Genomic DNA, 19,600 nt, shown 5'->3' on the forward strand with positions numbered 1-19,600 from the left:
TACTTGAACTCAAAGAAATGCAAGCAAGCACACACACACACACACACACACACACACACACACACACACACACACACACACCCACCAGATAAACAACTGTGCCTATGACTGCACAAGTAGTTAATAAAACAATGGGTAAAAAAAGAGAAAGCAATATGAAATATGTACCCAAAATAGACCTACAAAAAATAAGCTGAATGTATCTGTAAATGTTAGCCAGCTACAGGCCTGGTTCCAGATCAAAATCACTGAGGGTCTTCTGAAAATAGTGGGGTGCTCTGTATAAAGTGGAGATGTATCATAATTACAATTTATTTTTAATAGATTAATCATGTTTAAATGCTAATAAAACAACGTAAAGGACAGTTTTTCATTTACAAAACATTTATTTATTTTTATTTTTTTATTTTTTTTACACGATCTGTCGCTGAAAATGAGAGCAAAATGCTGCGCCTGCAGATTAGGACATCCATTGATGCAGCATTTTTTGTGTTCACAAAATACAGGGATTTTTGTGTTTGCTGGGATTCAAGAAAATCTGCTTGCCAATTTACAGTATTTGTCATATTCAAATGAGCAGAGGTGTGCAATTGTTTTGGTACAGGGGCCACATCAGCCGTTAAGTAGATCCTGGAAGAGAGAACATAGTTGTATCTTTTAAGCCCAGAAGTGGTAGTGCACTCAATGAATGATGTACAATTTTCTGAAGTGTATACAAACATGTATAGCACAATCTTACCTAGTGCTGGGAAAGCCCTTTTGTTGTAGATGGTTGGTTTTTAGTGTTTCAGTGTTCTGTTCATCTTCAAGCAGAGATCAGTTTCGTCTTTAAAGAAAAAAAACGTGATGGTCATTCTGGTCTGTCACCTGATATGTAGGCATTCAAAACAGTCAGTGTGAAAGAGTGTACTGAACAGAGCACATTTGCTCTTAACAATTTCAGTTACTTTTACTAAGGAAATAATTACACGTATACCAAAATACATAGCGACCCAAAATTTATGTCAATGCGACCCAATTTGTGTCGCGACCCATAGTTTAAGAAATGCTGATCTAAAGAAATGTACTTCAGGCTTCAATGAGAAATCTGCAACTTTCATTTTGTAAACCATCTAACAGCACTATGATAAAGGGCATCAGGCCATCCTATCAAAATTAATTACCGTGTTTGTAAATTTGTACTTAAAAGAATGGATGAACACCATATGTAGATTTTTTTAGGCCATTTGTTTGTAGGACATGATGGTAAACATTATACAGTACTGTGAAAAAGTTATAGGCACTTGTGAAAAATGTTGCATAGTGAGGATTTCATCAAAAATAATGCCATAAGTAGTTTTCGTTTATCAATGAACATCATACAAATTCCAATAAACATAAAAAAGCTAAATCAATATTTGGTGTGACCACCTTTGCCTTCAAAACAGCACCGATTCTCCTAGGTACACCTGGACACAGTTTTTCTTGGTTGTTGGCAGAAAGGATGTTCCAAGCTTCTTGGAGAATTCACCACAGCTCTTCTATCTATTTAGGCTGTCCCAATTACTTCTGTCTCTTTATGTAAACTCAGACTGACATGATGTTCAGTGGGGGCTCTGTGGGAGCCATGCCATATGTTGCAGGGCTCCCTGTTCTTCTATTCTATTCTTTTTGCAAAAGGAATGTTTGGAAGTCTACAGTTTATATTTCCTATTGACACACTAAAGCTGAAGATATAAATAATCATCTTAAGACAAAGGTTTTTGTGAAACATTTTATGTACCTAAAACTTTTGCACAATACTGTATATCACAACTGTTGATTCCACTGTTTGTCCACAAGATAGTCTGTGCAAAGTCCATTGATATGTATCCGTGAAGTTTAGGCATCGTAAAATCTTCAGATTTTGATTTCTACCGGCCGCCATTTCTCAGTTTTATATTTACCTACATCATGTGAAAAGTTTAACACAATCTTCTTCTTGCGTTTTTTTTTTTTGGCAAACCAACTTAAAAGGTTAATTTTACTACCTACTGGATCAGAGTGAAAGGGCAAAAAGAGAGAACAAAATTATTAAAAAATATACAGTATATGTCCTAAATCCAGTCCGATCTCTTTCTAATAATTGAACAATTCATTAAATATTCTTGATTGCTTTGGACCATTACTTAACAGGACCTGGAGTGAAGTATTGTTGATTCACATTGATCTTAGTGCCTGAACTTTTAAATGCAACACAGTTTAGAAGTACATGCTCTACTGTCTCTGGTCGACCACAGTTTCCACAGTCACTAGACTTTATGTACAATTATGTACAAATTATGATTTATGCCAGAATTTTTCAATACACAGCCAAGGTATAATAATGTTCTTTTGACTGTTGCCATATTTAACCCTCTCAGCATCAACATGTTTTTGAATAAACAGATTCTCTATCCCAGAGCTGGTGAAAAATACAAAAGAGTTTCGTATTCATAATTTATGAAATATGATTATTTAATCCACCATACTGTCAAACATACGGTCAAAACATCATACAGATTGGAAAGTTCTCAAGTGGAATACAAGAAGTATTGTTTTACTCACATACCAGATATATAGTGTAAAAGACCCGAGAAAATAAGCACAGAGTTTATAAGTTGTAAACAGATGTGTCTTTTGTTGAGTTTTTGCTTGTTCATGAAATAAACAGAATATAAAAACAGCAGATGCTCAAAAAAAAAAACAAAAAAAACAGACGATTCCAAATACAATGTGACACAATCACTGATCAGTGGATACATACAATGCATAGATTAAATAATCTTGGAGAAAATGCGCTGCTACCTAGATAATTTCTTGTCATGCTGGGGGCGGACTCTGGTAACAAAGTGGACCAATCACAGCTGTTGTGGTCTGCATCGACGCAACACGCAGTTACATTTTTGATAAGGTTCACTGCACGTAGCTACTTGTAACCTATGGCGTAGGACTGACGCAGAAATATAAATCGGCCTTAAATGCCATAATCTTAACAGACTCTGAAGGACTTCATAACTGTCTTGTCTTGATGTTGACTGGCATGCTTGTTAGTGCTGATAATGAGCCTGTACATACTGTATTGCTGTTCTCATTGTTGTATTTCTACACATTCAAGAGCTAGAAGAATGAAAATTCTGTAGTGAATACTAATATATGATCAGCTGCCCATTTTGCAATTTTAACTTTAAACTGTGGGATAAAAACAGCGGCAACTGTACATCCAGAATCTGGGTCTTTTGAACCGTCTGTATATATCTACATATATTGTTGAACCAATATTTCTCGAAAGGCATCTTTGTTATAAATGTCATCATGTAGCTGGATATCAATTGAGGCCATTGAAAGGTTGTAGATGATCAGCTGATTCTCGTCTCTTGTAAACAGAGATTCAAGCCAGCCAGAAATAAGCCAAAAGCGTGTCTTCTTGTGTTTATCCACACTCATGCCACAATTCAGACAACGGCATGTCTTTTTCTTAATTTGGCAAACCAGACTCAGCCCAGAGCTCATTCAATTTTGGTTGAACAGACTCAAGCCAATGTTCAGCCAAATGAATGTCTATCTTTGTTTCTTTTGGTTGACCGGACTCACGCCAGACTTCAGCCAAATGCTATTTCACACAACGGTGTTAAAATTTCACTGCCAGAACCAAAGCAAAAGTGACCAAAATAAGACAGATTTGGCCCAAATCTTATTGCTATCTGGGTAGTCTAATCTCGATAAAATGTCAGTTAACACACTTCTGCACCCCACCCCTCCCTAATGCACACACCTTAAACCCAATTTAACTCACAGAACTTTCCCCTAAGGTCTCGACCATGTCCTCTGGATGACAAACAAACCTGGGGAAGCCTATGCTTAATATAGCCAAAAGACGTTCCAACACAAATTCCTAGCTTTATGATGTCACAAAGGGCCAGCTCCAAATTCCATGGGCACTTGGTTCCTCTTTAAAAGAACCAAACTCAGACCACTTTAAGAAGTGAACCGAGTGAAAATGGACCCAGTTCTCTTCGCATTCACACTATTTGTGACCTTGAAAGTGGGCTCAGATCTTGGTCCACTTGACCCGTTATGGGGTCTCAGTCCATTTTGCCTTCACACTTTTTAAAAGACAAAAATTATTATAATAATAATTATTATTATGGCTATATTAAATGTAAGAGTTCAGTCATCTCTACATATTAGCTGATGAGATTATTAAACATGTTTTATATCCTTACAATGAATAATTAGCAATAGTACAGGTGTCTTTGTTCAATAAAACATATTTTATTTATCTTCTGCATCAAAAAATAACTGTATTACATAGTGTAAATATATAACATCTTGTTTTTTTTTTTATAAATTAAGAGGAAAAAGCAGTGCATTAAACTGAATTCATTGTATTTTTACAATAATAAAACCTACTGTATTTAGGGGCAAAATTCAAGAAATTATAAGATTAGTCGTATTGCCAACAAAAAAAATGCGATTGATCACTGTTTTATCTGTTGACAGCCTCGGGCAAAATCAGTTCATTGAAAACAATAGTAAAATATTCGTCTTCGCCATTCCAATGCGGTCCGGTTAAACCCTAGAGTCTAAATTTGCACAGAACACTGAAGAAATATTTTTTAGTTTGTTTTATGAGTTTAAATAGTTTTCATCAGCAACTTACTCCGTCATCTCCATAGAAACAGAATAAGCAGCTCGTTGTGTCTCTTCTCTGCGCATCATCATTACTGGTGTACGATAACCTATCAGAGTCAAACATATTTGGAATTACGCGAAAGGGAAAATCAAGTGAGCCGGGCGCATGGTATATGGCAAGCCGTTTTGACATTTATTCCTTAAATCTTTCTTGTATCTATTTTTATGTTACTAGAACTTATTTTTTAGTTACTAGCAACTATTCCATTAGATACTAGTACTTATTAATTAGGTAATAGTACCTATTCTAATAGTGACTAGTATCTATTTAAATGTTACTATCCTAGAAAATATAAGTACTAGTACTACATTTTTTAATGACTAGTAACTATTTAGCCCACAGATATCCCGAACTTAATAGGTACTAGCATTATTTCCAGAGCATATTTGTATACTATGCAAATAGTATGTTGAATATAAATGCAATGTCACTCTCTTTCTTAAAAGGGACACCAGTGACACCTAGTGGTAGAAAACTGAAACACCAGTGCTGCTGAATGAACAATTCATGGTATAGACATTACAGAACTGCTGAGCAGCATGATTAAATAAATAAATTAATTGAAAAAGGGTGTCATGTTTTTCTCTATATAACCCACACATACTTCAGTAATTCAGTACTTGGCTAATTAAATTATAGTCAGTTACTTTATACAGGGTTCATACAAGGTGCTTGAAGTGCTTGAAGTACTTGAATTTGGCTTTTTCAAATTTAATCCCTGGAAAACCCTTGAAAATAGCAATTTTTACCAAGAGGTGCTTAAAAAGTTCTTGAATTATAGGAAATCTTAAAATACGTTGCTTAAATCATTTAATAAATTAAATGTATTTATTTATTTTCGGAAAAACACGACAACAGACTACTAGAACACTGCTGAAGCAGGCAGCGCATAGACAGCGCTGTCACGTGGCACCTGTTACTTTTGGCAGTGCTGTTCAGAATGGGCCAATCACAGTCAAGTGTTACTGGAGGATTTAAAAATATATATATTTTATAGATACTGCTGTTGCGGATTTAACAAGTATGAATCCTTGCAACTATCAGTTTTAATTACAATTTACTCTCCAGAATGAAAAAATTATATGAGATGTAAATGATGAATGTTTTGAATAATATGAATACAGATCAATGGAGGATTCAGTTTTGTGAGCCATCTAGTGCCCCCTTCTGTAAAGCAAGCTTTGTGTCTCATAAAATAGGTTATTTCTGACAACATTTGGGTCAATATCAAAATATGTTGACAAACATGTCCCTTGACTTTTTTAGTCATGAAAAAGCTTTCAAATACCGATTTCTTTTTTAAATTTTTTTTTTTTTTTTTTTTTTTTTTTATAATTTTATAAACTAACCTTGACTCTGTTTTGAAATTTTTTAGAAAATATATTAGAAATTGTTAATTGCCTGAAAAAACTCCTTGTTCTCTTCATCTGGTACACCGCTTCTATGACATGTAAAGTTATTTGTGTATTTATTTTTTACTTATTTTTAATATAAGCATTAGTGCAAGGCTGAACAAGTGTGCAAAAAAGCAAAATAAAATTATTAATAATAATTTTAATAATTTAAAAAGAATGTTTGTCCCTTGATTTCATGTTATTGGTTATTGGTTTTATCAATGTTAAAACCTTTTATTTTTTATGTTTAAAAAAAAATGTAATAAAAAAAACAACTTTTTAAGGTTTCAGTTCAGAAGCTGCTTAAATATGCATGTAGTGATTTTTCCCAGCATGTTAAAAAGTTATTCACATTTTAACTAATATTTTCACACAAAAATATTTGGTGTTGTACCCCACTGAACCCTCAAAATGTGGTGCTGTAACCCATTTAACCCTCATTAGTGTTAACTTAGTGTTAACTTGCTTCGTTCGTGAAACAAAATTAAATAATAAAAGAAAGAACAACAGCCAAGTTGTCCTTTATGAATAAAAATTAATGTCAACATGTTACAAAAGGTTTACCCTCAGAGTTTATAGGCAAAAACAGAACTAAATGGAAAATTTCAATATTTTATAAGTTGGAAAGTCAAAAATTTTGAGAATGACCCATTTGCAATTTCGGTCAGTTACCACATAAATCTGTTGTGTAACTTTAGAAAACATGGAACACAGCACATGAGTCATATGGACTACTGTTTACAGACCCAGTTATTCACATTTGTTGGAAAGCGAAGTGCATTTTAAGGGAGCACACTACAATTGCACATCAGTTTCATCATGAATGAACCAAGAATTGTTGCTGTGAGAATATGTAGTTAAAGATGCTTTTTGTTGTACTTGTAATAAGTGGTGTTTTATAAAAATAAATTAACTGAATGTTTAAAATATTTTTATTTAAAATTAACAAAAATAATTTGTTTGAATGACATCTCGAGCATAGTCCTTGAAAACAAATAAAAATGTGCTCGAAAAGTCCTTGAATTTAACTTTGAAGCATCTTTACGAACCTGTTTATATTTCTATTGTAGATTGCCTAATTTTTTAATCCATGGTGACACTTCCTTAAAGATTATGTGCAATGAATTACAATAAATTAGACTTTATCTGATGATTACAGCAACAAACTAATTACAGCAAACTACCATGACTGTGGAGAATGCTTCTTTCTGTGTTCATAATCTTTTTTTATTATTATTCATAAATCGATAATTATTTGCACTCTGTCTGACCTCGGATCATTCCTAGGAGAAAAAAAAATCTGCCTATATGTGTCAGTGCCTCTTTGACTTATATGCAGTCAGTCAGTGCTTGTTGTTTCACTCAGTCCATAATGAAGTATGCCTATACAACGGTAAATAAGTAAAAAAAAAATGTTTGAACATTCTAAATTCAGTTTGTATTGGCAGATAAACTGTATACTTAATGTAAATGAACAGTAATCTTGTCTCTCTCTCTCTCTCTCTCTCTCTCTCTCTCTCTCCCTCTCTCTCTCTCTCTCTCTCTCTCTCTCTGCTCCCTCCACCCCCAGCAGGGGAGACAAATTTACCTTAGAATCAGGTACAAGCTGACACAGGTGCACAAATGCAGATTATGTCAAAATAGTTATGTACAACGGGTGCACTGTTGCATACTGAAAAACCTGTTGCTCTGTCACCTGGTCCTTAAACATCACACAGAACAGAATTAATCTGTTATGATGTTAACCATGGTAAAATGTTTTAAAAAAATTAAACATGCATTAGAACTTCAGTTTTATAATGAATGAAAGTGAACAATGGCTGTCAAAGTTAATAAGCATTGTGTGAACAGCCACACAGTTAAAGCAGATTTTGTGAATTATTGGGTGTGAAGATTTCAGTTCTTTCAGCTTGTAGTTAGACCAGTAGTGTCCATTAAGTAATATTAACATTAATTAAATATTTCTCTTTAAGTGTTTACTTGATCCTGGCCCTGCACTGAATAATGCACTACTCCTTCTGTCTGTCAGTTTTTATCCTTGTTACCTTTTAATTTGCTGTATATGTATCTTTTACTTCAATGTTTTACTATATTTAATTGTCATGTGATGCTCTAATTTCCCTATTCTTGCCATGCTCCAATAAAAAATTAAAGACTAAAGTAATGTGTTTTCTTTATAAAGTAAAAATAATAATACAAAGGCAGCTAAGTGCATATAGAGATAGGCAAAATGCTATTTACATTAAATAGCAACAAAAATAATATTTTTTGCACTAAGTGTGAATAGTGTTAGCTATTTTTTACACTCTTAATTAAATACTAACATGCAGTATAGGGGCATCACTGCAGCGTGTTTATTGTATTTATTTACCGTCCCCTACCCCTAAACCTATCCTTAACCTTACAAAAATGAATCATGGTTTTACTGCAGTAACCATATATTACCATGGTATTTTATAGCAAAGTGCCCACAAAATTAAACATGGTTACTATAATATTACTGTAGTAACACCATGGTTAATTGCATGAAAACTACAACTTCCACCAAAAAACATGGTTACTACCATATTATTAGAAAACCATGGTTCATTTTACCCAGATAATCCCTTCCTCACAACTCTCAGACCTTCACACTGACCAAACCACTGCCAGGCAATCAACCTTTATATTCATTTTTATTTATTATTATAGTTGTATTAAAGGAAATATAAAGAGTAGAGACAGGAAACAGGATGGGGAAAAGTGGGGAATCCAACGCGGTACTTCTGCTTCATAAAACATTGATTTGAAACTTTTATAATTCTTTGATTTCTCTAAAGAATAGTTGTAAAGCTGAAAAGACATCTCTTCTTTTGTAAAAAAAAAAAAAAATTGTATTGAAGATTTAAGATGTACATCTGTCTGGATTTGATGGATAAGTGATGCAGACATATAACATTTGTGGTATAAGGCTGTTAGTGCATTATGATAATGTATTCCCTTGTACTTTTTTATATTTTTTTATCCCCTTTTCTCCCAGTTTGGAATGCCCAATTCCCACTACCTAGTAGGTCCTCGTTGTGGCTCAGTTACTCACCTCAGTCCGGGTGGCGGAGGACAAGTCTCAGTTGCCTCCTCTTCTGAGACCGTCAATCCGCGCATCTTATCACATGGCTCATTGTGCATGACACCGCGGAGACTCCGCATGTGGAGGCTCATGCTACTCTCTGCGATCCATGCACAATTTCCACACACCTCATTGAGAGCGAGAACCACTAATCGTGACCACGAGGAAGTTACCCCATCATTTTCCCCCTTCCTAGCAACCGGGCCAATTTGGTTGCTTAGGAGACCTGGGTGGAGTCACTCAGCACACCCTGGATTTGAACTTGCGACTCCAGGGGTGGTAGTCAGCCTCAATACTCGCTGAGCTACCCAGGCCCCCCTTGTAGTTTTTTATAGGTTTACATGGCAAAAAATAAAATTACAAAAATAAATCTGCTTCATAAAAATTAATCTTCACCGTCTTTACACACACTTAGCCATTAAGAAGACACTTGGGGGTGCAGTTTGTCTTTAATTTCTGTTTCTACCAGACTATTTGAGTGTAAATAGCGCCACTGTGTGGCAGATGCTATTTACACCTAGTGCAAATAGTTACTCTGTAATAGAAATTACTATAATAATAATGAATATTATTATAATCACACTAACAGTGGTTAGTGTACAATTTGGTATGTACCCACACTGTTACATTATGGTCTGGTATTTTATGTTGATTCATTCAATACTTTGAACCCAAATTTTGTTTTTACTTTTACAAATGTGATTTCAAATGCAGGGAGAGCACGATTTTATTTTGTTTTGGGAATTCTATTCAGTTCATAATCAGAAATCCTACAATATCACTTGACAATTAATGCAACCATAATCATGAAAATATGTAATGTAATGTTTTTTATTATTATTATATAGTACATTTTATGTAAAATACCCATTGGGAAAGATTAGTTTTAGACCTTAAATTGTTGTCTTTTATATGCCACGTTGTGTTTATATATTTTTATTTGAATGCACCCCTTTATCCCTGCACAAATATAGGGAGTCTTATTTTGAAGTGTCTCCTCGTTCTACGTTCAGGGGTAAAATTTAATATGATGATTAATTTAATGATATAACATCCATATTTTCAAAATCAAACATCAGTCGAGTCTTGCCCTTCATTCCAACGATATATATGATATAACTGATGCAACAAACAGCCAAATTCAACTAATTTCTCTTTCTTTGTGTTTTCATTGATGCTACGCTAGCATTCCTAGAGCAGGTAAGCTATAGCCTATAATCATATCAAAACGATCCATTTCGATCTATATGGTAATAAAGATGTGGTAAAGCCACCGGATTGAGGCGAGTCACTACTAGAACTAGTATCTAATGGATAAGTATTAGAATCTCTTGAATAAGTACTAGTACCTAATGAATAAGTACTAGTATCTATTGAGTAAGTACTAGGGATGCACCAATCCAATACCTTTGTTTTGGATCGGTGCATTTTTTAAAAATGGATCGGGTATCGGTCCGACAAGCCCGATCCAAATCCGATGCTGTGTGTTAGTCATGTTCGTTACTGTCAAGCTAAAAAAATTACATAAAAGAACCATTAATACACAATTAAAGTAGTTCATATGACTCGTGCATTTTATTCAAAGCCACCTGAAGACATGCAATAGCTCTGTGATCACAAAAGGCTGTGTTTAATAAGTAAATATATGAAATGCAAGCGCAGCTCCAGTGCGTTATTGAATGGCGCTGCTCTGTTTGCACACACACACGCGCGGCTATTTTTAGCCTTCACGCAGTGGGCAATATTTAAGTGCTACTCACATACAACATCTCAGATGTAGATGCTCAATAGTTCGGTTCACTTATAATATGCATTTAGAATGGCACTGGAGGTGCTTTTTTTTAAACCAGAATTTGAATAAGAAGCGAATTAAACTACTGTGAACTTGCCTACAAACAGACACATACAGGATTTCCTGGAGAGTTCAGAATGTCAAAATAAAAGCGTGAGGGTTTAAAAGTTAAAGGTGTCACGGAGAGACTCACGGAGGCAGAGATATGAACTCAGTAGCAGGGTTTATTGAACAGATGATTGAAACAGTGATGTAAACATTGGGAGTAAATCCAGAGTGGCAAACAGCAGGTGAGTAATATCCAGACTGGATATAGACACGATGAACAGATTACTCAAAACAGTCTTATGATACTTGCAGGCAATAATGAAGACACAGGTATGTTTGACTTAGTAGAAAGGTCTGGAGTCTCAGAGATTCTATCGATGAGAACAGACAAAGAGTGTGTGTGAAAGCGGGGTATATATGCAGTCCTTGATTAGCTACTAATGATATGCAGGTGCGTGTAATCAGAACTCAGGGGAGAGTGAGGGCTGTGAGGAAGAAAGAGAGAGAGAGACCGGTGGATCCGTGACAAAAGGTGCACGATTGAGATATATTACTATATATTACTATTTTAATATATTATTATTATTATTATTATCATTTGTTCACAAATTATAATAATATTTAAGTTGAATGGGTTCCAAAAATTAACTGTGTGAAAAGTGATCTGATTTCTTACAACTAAATTGAACAAAAAAAAAGATCTGAATCCTTTAAAATCCAGATACAAGTTGAAAAACAAATGCAAAAAAAAAGAAAAAAAAACTGCTTCTTTTCTACTGATGACTTATACTGGAATTACTGTTAATTTTGCTGCTACATTATCCAGTACACTAGTTAACAATAAAGTTTTTCTTAATAAGCTATACATTTATATTGGAATAATGTGAAGTTAGAGGTTTGTGTTTCTTTACATATTAAAGAGTACACCCAATTAGTTCCACACAATAATGTAAAGATATTCTAAACTGATTATGCAAAAAAACAACACTGGTATCGGATCGGGATCGGTATCGGCCGATACTGAGATTTCCAATATCGGAATCGGATCGGAAGAGAAGAAGTGGTATCGGTGCATCCCTAGTAAGTACTAGTATCAAATGAATAACTTCTAGTATCTAATGGAATAGTTACTAGTATCTAATGAATAAGTACTAGTATCTGTTGAATAAGTTCTAATATCTAATAAATAAGTACTAGTATCTATTGAATAAGTTCTAGTACCTAATGAATAATTACTAGTATCTATTAAATAAGTACTAGTGCCTAATGAATAAGTACTAGTACTTATTGAATAAGTACTATTACCTAATGAATAAGTACTAGTATCTAATGGAATAGTTACTAGTCACTAAAATAGCATAATGATGGTGCCGCGGATGGCCGCCTCGGTGTGGAGCGCTCCTATTGTTTTGTTGTTTTTCATTGTCCTGTGTTTAGAAATATTTTTCCAGTCAGTTTTACCAGAGATGAACTGCTGAACATTCAACAGCATATACCAGACAATCTTTTCCTGGCTTTTGAATATTCAGACGTTTTGCTGGACATTTTAGTTGGAGGCGCGGCTGTGTTGTTCAAGAGATGCAGGCGAGGGAGACGAGCAGGCGCGCTGGTCAAGCTCCGTCGACGCTGTTTTCAGACAGCGCTGCCAAGTATTCATCTTGCGAATCTCCGCTCTCTTCCTAACAAAACAGATGAACTACATCTCCTCACCCGCACAAACAAGGACTTTTCAACCTCTGCTGCCTTGTGCTTCACAGAAACCTGGCTGAGTGAAGCCATTCCGGACAGCACATTACATCTGCTGGGCTTTCAGCTGTTCAGAGCGGGTCGCTTTGCGGAGTTAACGGGGAAAACGAGAGGCGGTGGAACATGCTTTTACATCAATGAAAGTTGGTGTACAGATGTAACAACGTTCAAGAAGATGTGCTATCCTAATTTGGAAGCGCTCTTTATTAACTGCAAGCCTTTCTACTCGCCGCGGGAGTTTTCCTCTTTTATTTTGGTGAGTGTTTACATCAGATCACAGACACAGAACAACAATACCCAGACTCAGTTATTATTATTCTTGGGGATTTTAACAAAGCAAACCTCACACGTGAACTGCCCAAATACAGACAAAACATTACATGCCCAACCAGAGACAGAAATATATTGGATCACTGCTACACAACAATAAAGGATGCATATCACTCTGTCCCTAGAGCAGCTTTGGGACTCTCTGATCACTGTCTGGTTTATCTTCTTCCAAACTACAGACAGAAACTGTCTACAGACAGAAAATCTGCTAAGCCTGTAGTAAGGTCTGTAAAGAGATGGACCAATGAAGCAGAGCTGGAACTACAAGCCTGCTTTGACTGCACTGATTGGAGAGTTTTGAGGCTGCAGACACCAATCTGGATGAGCTCACAGATACTGTTACATCATATAACAGTTTCTGTGAGGATATGTGTGGAATAATAGGGTTCAAAACAGTGTTACTATGAATGCAAACTTTAATACAGTGAAAAAGACACTCTAATAGCATAACATAAATATATATAAATAAATAAAAATTTCCAACATTCTTTTGAATGTCCATGTACTAAAATAAAATATTTGATGCCATGAGTGTACCTTCATTTACTATTAGTATTATTTTGAATGGCCATGGAAAATGAAGCAATGTGATAATTTTACCTGGTAGCAAAAATTAGTCCATTAATTTACCTGATGAACTTTCCCCTTTTGCTGACCATTTATGCTTCGCAGAGCTAATGTGTGCTTCTAAATCACTTGCACCTTTATTAGCAACTGACACAGAAGTGCCAGCTTTACATGTCATACATTCTGCTTCCCACGGATCTCGACCTGGACGAAAGCATGGGAATTTTTTGTGCAAATCTTCTTTAAATTTGCACTTTCGTTTGGGCATTGTTTCCACTCAGCTGTCATTTGCTGCTACTGTCAAACTGTTTGATGCCGAACACAACAGCGCTTTGCGCGTTCGCGGAGAGATTGACAGGCAGGAATTTGGCCAATAGTTGCTGCAGTCCTCTTATAAAAGACCAATTGGTGTGCGAGAAGGCGGGACTTACAAAGAGGGGTTAAAGCAATGCAAATATGCATGCACACACAATGAAGTATTAGACCAGATGCACATCATAATGCAACTAAAGCCGAATCCCGGACATTTTTGCAAATTTACAAATCCTGGCCGGACTTTTTTTAAGGTCCGAAAAAGAGGACATATGGTCACCCTAGGGTATGCATACTTGGCAATAAAGCTCATTCTGATTCTGATTCTGAAAAAAATAAGTACTAGTAACAACAAGTTTTAAGGAATAAATGTCAAAGCAGCTTGCCATACAAGTGTTAACAATGCACGTTATTATCGAACCAAGCAGCAGAATGCAAGTTAACCATACTCAGACCACCTACCGAGATTGTCTCGTTTCGGTTCGCCTTGAAAATGTGCGATCGTTTGGATTGTTGACATATGGGCCAAAAATCCCGCGAACGGACCGAGTGTGAAAACACCCATGACTCCATAATAGTGGATGCCACAGAAGAGTGTGCGTGCGCATGAGCAGGGTATAATCAAATTAAGCAAACTAGAACTTTTGACTCGAAAACGCATATCTCAAATGGCGTGACGAGGCATAACTTATCTACTTCACAAATAAATCCGGATTAATTTTGATATATGTGAAGGCAGTCTTTTGAGTTGTAATGAATTAAAATTTTATTCGTTTTACAGTCTCCAATATGGCCTCAACATTTCAAATTGTTTTAGCATTTAAATGTGTTTTTTTATCAAGTTCCAAAACATCATGTATATTATCCTATCAATAAAGTTCTTAAATTATCTCATCATTTACTCACCCTCATGCCATTTAAGATGTGTATGATTTTTTCTTCTGCAGAACACAAACGAAGGTTTTTAAGAAGAATATCTCAGCTCTGTAGGTCCATACAGTGCAAGTGAATGATGATCAGGCTTTTGAAGCTCCAAAAATAGATATAATCAGCATAAACATAATCCACAAGACACCAGTGGTTAAATCAATGTCTTCTGAGGCGATCTTGTTTGTTTTGGGTGAGAACAGACCAAAATGTAACTCCTTGGGAATCTACAAAGTGCCCTGTGAAAAAGTCTAGCTGAGGTTGAAGGCCTGTTCCCACCAAGAGACTGAGATCTTATTACCATGCTATACAGATTTCAGTATGTCAGAAAATTAAAAGTGAACTGTGGGGGCTGCATATTTCCTTTGTTTACATGCAATATTGGACTTCTTGTTTTATTATTATTTTATAATTTTTATCATTTAATTGGGTTATTGTTATTACATAACTCTATTTTACTCGTAATCTCTCTCTCTCTTTCTCTCACAACTAATCCATAACATACCTGAAAAAGTCCTTTGAGCAGAGCGAACCAATGAACATAACCATCTACTGGTTATTCACTCATCATGTACACTGGCGGCCAAAACATTGGAAGGAAATTGGTACTTTAATTCACCAAAGTGGCATTCAACTGATCACAAAGTTTAGTCAGGACATTACTGATGTAAAAAACAGCACTATCACTATTTGAAAAAAGTAATTTTTGATCAAATCTAGACAGGCCTTATTTCCAGCAGCCATCACTCCAACACCTTATCCTTGAGTAATCATGCTAAATTGCTAATTTGGTACTAGAAAATCACTTGCCATTATATCAAACACTGCTGAAAGATATTTGGGTTGTTAAATGAAGCTTAACATTGTCTCTTTGTTTGTTTTTGAGTTGCCACAGTATGCAGTAGACTGGCATGTCTTAAGGTCAATATTAGGTCAAAAATGGCAAAAAAGAAACAGCTTTATCAAGAAACTCGTCAGTCAATCATTGTTTTGAGGAATGAAGGCCATACAATGCTTGAAATTGCCAAAAAACAAACAAACAAAAAAAAAAAAAACCAGAAGATTTCATACAAAGGTGTACACTACAGTCTTCAAAGACAAAGGACAACTGGCTCTAACAAGGACAGAAAGAGATGTGGAATGCCAGATGTACAACTAAACAAGAGGATAAGTACATCAGAGTGTCTAGTTTGAGAAATAGATGCCTCACATGTACTGAGCTGATAGCTTCATTGAATTCTACCCGCTCAACACCAGTTTCATGTACAACAGTAAAGAGAAGACTCAGGGGTGCAGGCCTTATGGGAAGAAGTGCAAAGAAAAAGCCACTTTTGATACAGAAAATCAAAAAGAAAATGTTAGAGTGGGCAAAGAAACACAGACATTGGACAACAGATAATTGGAAAAGAGTGTTATGGATCTTAAACCCATTGAGCTTTTGTGGGATCAGCTGGACTGTTAGGTGCGTGAGAAGTGCCCGACAAGACAGCCACATCTATGGCAAGTGCTGCAGGAAGCGTGGGGTGAAATATCACCTGAGTATCTGGACAAATTGACAGCTAGAATACCAAGGATCTGCAAAGCTGTCATTGCTGCACGTGGAGGAGTTTTTGAGAACTCTTTGAAGTACTTTAAGAAGTTCTGAAATTTTTTTTTTTAATTGTAATAGTAATTTTTCATGTTATTAATGTCCTGACTATATATTGTGATCAGCTGAATGCACATTGGTGAATAAAAGTACCAATTTCTTTCATTAAGAGCAAAATCTGTAAGTTATTTCAAACTTTTGGCCACCAGTGTAATCAGCATCATCTATTTCTAATAGCATTAGAGATATGACTCAACACTGGATTTGACTTCATCACATGCATTAAAGAAAACCCAGCTAGCACAGAAGCATCAATGACTGTTGAACTAAACCAAAGTGTAAAGTAGGTTTGTGTGTCAGATCATAATATGATGTATTTTGAGGAGAAGATTATTATTCTCTGCAGAGATCTCTGTAAGCTTTACCAACTCCATAATAGAGATGATTTACAGCTATGAGAAGTGCATGTTTCTTGCCCACAGGCAGGTCATTTGAACAGCAGCTGTCTAAACACAACACACGTGGTGGGTGTGACGGATCCAGTGGCAGCATGCTTTCTCTTCCTCTCTCTCTCTCTCTCTCTCTCTCCCTCTCTCTCTCTCTCTCTCTTCCTTTCTCTATCCCTCTATCTCTCTCTGTCTCTCACTCTTGTTTTTACTCACTGCTGCAGCAACATTGAATAAAACACTTCAGTTCCAGCCAGGCCTGAGAGTAAATCATATCAACAGAGACAGTTAATTTCCAGCCAGCAAATATGATGGCATGACCAACTCTAAAGTTCTCTGGATGAATATGCAAAGATTAAAAAAAATATTTAGTGTCTAGTAATATATTTGTCTAGTTATTGATGGACAAAGTCCAGTTAATTTCCCCATGTTTTTGTTTGCAGCATATTTAAGCAATGAATTAAGAATTCTGGCTTCAGTTTGTAACATATGGCACCAACATGGTCCAAAGAGATTCTCTACAATCAACCACTGGAAATATGACCATGTTAGTAATTGATAATAAGGCCTCAGGTGCTGAATTCTATTAAAGCGAAAAGGATGAATACATGTCATTCTTGGAAAAGCACCCCCAGGTTCATGTTTTTCCCAGACCCTGGTGGTTAGAGGTCTAGTGTGCTGAGATATCTGGAAGAGAGAGCTACCTCTCTCCATAACATCTGATGTGGCATTGACAGCCTGTTGGCCATGGGATCTGTCACTGCCACTCTCACATGATGTTTTTGTTCTGTAAAAGAGAAAAACAAATAATGGTATGATGTAACATTCATATCTTTGACCTAAGCATTCAGTGGGAATTCCCTATAAATGTGAGACATGGAAATTGATCTTTGATGAGACATGGAAATTGATCTTTGAGTTGTATACGGTAATTGCAGGTCCATGACCTTTTCCCAACTAACCCAATTAACTTTAAATGTAACATCTTAATTTTTTTTTTAATCCACCCAAATAATGCTCTTCTTATTGTTTGAGGAAGACTTTGTACAGTAATAGCCTAGAGTTTGTTGCTTGGAGAATGGTGACCATCAATTAGGTTGCTTAACATTATACACTGCCTGGCCCAATTTGTTTTGCATACTCTAATATTTAGTTGGACCACCTTTAGCTTTGATTACGGCATGCATTCATCGTGGCATTGTTTCGACAACCTTATGCAATGTCACAACATTTATTTCCATCCAGAATTGCATTAATTTTTGGCCGAGATCTTGTATTAATGACAGGAGAGTTGAACCACTCCATAAAGTCTTCTCCAGCACATCTCAAAGACTTTCAATGGGGTTAAGGTCAGGACTCTGTGGTGGCCAATTCATGTGTGAAAATGATTCCTCATGCTCCCTGAACCACTCTTTCACAATTTGTGCCCGATGAATCTTGGCATTGTCATCCTGGAATATGCCCGTGCCATCAGGGAAGAAAAAATCCATTGATGGGATAACCTGACATTTCAGAACATTCAGGTAGTCAGCTGACTTCATTTTATTGCTGCATAATGTTGTTAAGCTTAGACCTGACCAACTGAAGCAACCCCAGATCATAACACTGCCTCCAGAGGCTTGTACAGTGGGCACTATGCATGATGGGTACATCGCTTCATGCACTTCCCTTCTTACCCTGACGCATCCATAGCTTTGGTATAGAGTAAATCTGGACTCATCAGACCACATGTCCCTTTTCCATTGCTCCACAGTCCAATCTTTATGCTCGCTAGCAATCTGAAGTCGTTTTTTCCAATTAGCCTCACTAAAGATTGACTTTCCTGTGGTCACACAGCTGTGTAGTCCCAATCCAGTAAGTTCTCGTCACATTGTGCGTGTGGAAATGCTCTTACTTTCACTATTAAACATAGCCGTGAGTCCTACTGTCGATTTTTTACAATGTGACTTTGCCAAGCCTTTTAGTGATCTCCGATCATAATCATTCAAGATTTTTTTCTGACCACATTTTTTCCGCAAAGCTGACGGTTCACCACTATCCTTCCAGTTTTTAATAATGCAATGGACAGTTCTTAACCCAATTACAGTGATGTCAGTAATCTTCTTAGTTGTTTTCTTTGCTTGATGCAGGCCAATAATTTGCCCCTTCTGAAACACAATAACATCTTTTCCACGACCACGGGATATGTTTTTTGACATGGTTGTTTAAGAAATGAGAAGCTACACAACTGCATCAGTTAGGGTTAAAAGAATTGTTGCCAGCTGAAACATATTAATCACTACAATAATGATCCAATCATAGGCTCTTAAGTATCTGCTTATTTAAATCCAAATGGCGACTCTTTTTTTTTGGCCAGGCAGTATATAAAGAGGTGCATTTGCCTTGAAACCAAACAAGTGCTGTTTTACTCTTTGAAATGCATACGTGCAAAGTGACTTTTGGAACTGACCCTGAAAGTGTCTGTGCTGTTCCTCTTGGATAAGTACTTCATCCACACTGATTTCCTTTGGAAGAAAAAAATGTCAAGCCCTGGACAAACTTCAGTAGCTTGATGGATAATGTTATAGTTCTGTAGTGCCAGAAGATGATGTAATTTGGATGAATAATCATTTGTTTAACCTATATGGTGAAATGAATATGACCATTTTTTG

The 19,600-nt window shown here is 36.0% G+C and overlaps 1 long non-coding RNA gene across 1 annotated transcript; it reads right to left on the minus strand.

Annotated features, from left to right (window-relative positions):
• Window positions 1-429: 429 nt before the first annotated feature.
• On the minus strand, window positions 430-14,589 carry LOC127442643 (uncharacterized). Its single transcript, XR_007897506.1, has 3 exons — window positions 14,451-14,589; window positions 740-826; window positions 430-630 (listed from the first exon to the last, which is right to left on the minus strand). It is a non-coding gene; the product is annotated as an uncharacterized LOC127442643 (long non-coding RNA).
• Between the last annotated feature and the right edge of the window lie 5,011 nt (window positions 14,590-19,600).

This window comes from Myxocyprinus asiaticus, chromosome 6 (assembly GCF_019703515.2).
Source record: "Myxocyprinus asiaticus isolate MX2 ecotype Aquarium Trade chromosome 6, UBuf_Myxa_2, whole genome shotgun sequence".
NCBI classification, from domain to species: domain Eukaryota; kingdom Metazoa; phylum Chordata; class Actinopteri; order Cypriniformes; family Catostomidae; genus Myxocyprinus; species Myxocyprinus asiaticus.